Raw genomic sequence first — 2073 nt, 5'->3', positions numbered from 1 at the left:
GACTTCCCACAGATGATAATCTAATCACAAAATATTTTCTATAAAATAGGATATCCAGTTATATAAGAGATGCGTTTGGAGGCCTACTTTTTGAATGGAACCAGAAAAAAAGGATAAAAACGTTTTATTCTGAAGAATATTCTGATCGTTTTTAGATCTAGTTATAAGCAATATGATCAAGAACTTTATTACGTTATAAACTACTATCAAGATTGTCCTCCGGTAGGTCAGCGGTAAGTCTGAGGGCTTATAAATGCTAAAAATCTGGTTAAGGTACTCGTGGTGGACTCGGCACAGATAGACCATTGTGCAGCTTTGCTCTTAAAAACGAACTAACAAAAACCACCAAGATTATAAAAAAAAAAAAAAATTAGTGCCTTCACACTTCAAGGCTCAAACTATGTTATATTGGAAATTTTTGAACATGACTATTTAGTGCATAGTTTTTGTTTATAGTTTGTCACATTGTTTCTCTATGCATAGTAGATCATTAATGCACTTGGCATTTGAGTAGTTACAATGTTACCTTCGTTCCTCCGTTAGTCATTTTCATTATCAATGTCTGTAAGCTAGTATACAGGTTTCCATGGAAGACTAAATGTAAACCCTGTTGTGCACTTACATTAAAACATTGTTGCCCAGTTGTTTTTACTACTCGATAAAGCTAAGCCATGTAAGCGAGGCAAATACAAAGTTAAGCCTCGTGGATAGTTAATAAGCATGCAAGCCATTATAATGCATGTTAGTATAAGTATTTTTTTATGCATATATACATGTCATTAATTTGTGGTCTGGTCATTTATCAAATGTTGAGTGTTTCATATGCCAGTTTCAGAGCGTTTTTTTTGTGTGCTTTAGATGTGTCAGTCTCTTTAGTTTTTCGATACGTTTTTGGAAGTGAGCATTTTGTCACTACTTTATTTAGTGCTAGCAGTTACCAAAATGGACTTTTTTTACTCGTTTTTTCTAATTTTCTTTTTTTTTAAAGACCATGAAAATTATTTTGGTGACGTTATTGAAAGAAGTTTGATAAGAACAGAAAATGACGTTATTGTACCAGAAGAATTACTTTAAGAGTTCATTTCTTACTACTTTTACAACGCTATCTATCAATTATTCGAGGCATCTCATTTCAATGCAGTGAATACTTTGGCAGGATTAAGTTCTTCTTGTTTTGCCATTAGCCGTAGGTTTCTTTTAGAGCATCACGCTGGAAAATAAAGATGTTGAGTTTAACTATTCAAGTGCTTCTTTTTCTTTGTCTCAGTAAAAAAAACATACAATGCCGTATATAATTGGATATCTAAACATACAATGCCGTATATAATTGGTTGTTATACATACAATACCTTTGAAACTGGTTCTGAATCACGCTAGAAACTGTGTTCTTCTATAAGGCACAAAACCTAACAGTTTTTCAACAGATTTACAAGTATCTATTTTAATGCATATAGCAGAGAATGTGAAAAACTTGTCAGTAATATAAGTACATACTATACATTAACAGCCAGTTTTTGATGGAACACAACATATTCTGAAGAGAAAGTATATATATTCATTTAAGATTTCATTTGGTTTTTAATGTAACAACCACAAACTAGATATTCATACGTTTACCCTTCAGCACTGACTACTTCTATTTGTATTCTATACATTTTAAGTAAATTACTGGTGTAATACTTCAATTGGTTATTACAGAAAACCTATCGTTTCTATTTGAATAAACAGATTTAACAATGTATTCTCAATATTAACTTTCATCTTTACTCAGTAGTAACACCAATATTAGAACAGCCCCCCCTTATTCTGTAAGTGACATTCAAGTCACTCCATAATATATCAATGTAAAGTATCTCAATATTAACTTTCATCTTTACTCAGTAGTAACACCAATATTAGAACAGCCCCCCCCCCTCATTCAGTAAGTGACATTCAAGTCACTCCATAATATATCAATGTAAAGTATCTCAATATTAACTTTCATCTTTACTCAGTAGTAACACCAATATTAGAACAGCCCCCCCCCTCATTCAGTAAGTGACATTCAAGTCACTCCATAATATATCAATGTAA

This window comes from Limulus polyphemus, unplaced genomic scaffold (assembly GCF_000517525.1).
Source record: "Limulus polyphemus unplaced genomic scaffold, Limulus_polyphemus-2.1.2 Scaffold974, whole genome shotgun sequence".
NCBI lineage: Eukaryota > Metazoa > Arthropoda > Merostomata > Xiphosura > Limulidae > Limulus > Limulus polyphemus.
This window is presented reverse-complemented; position numbering follows the sequence as displayed.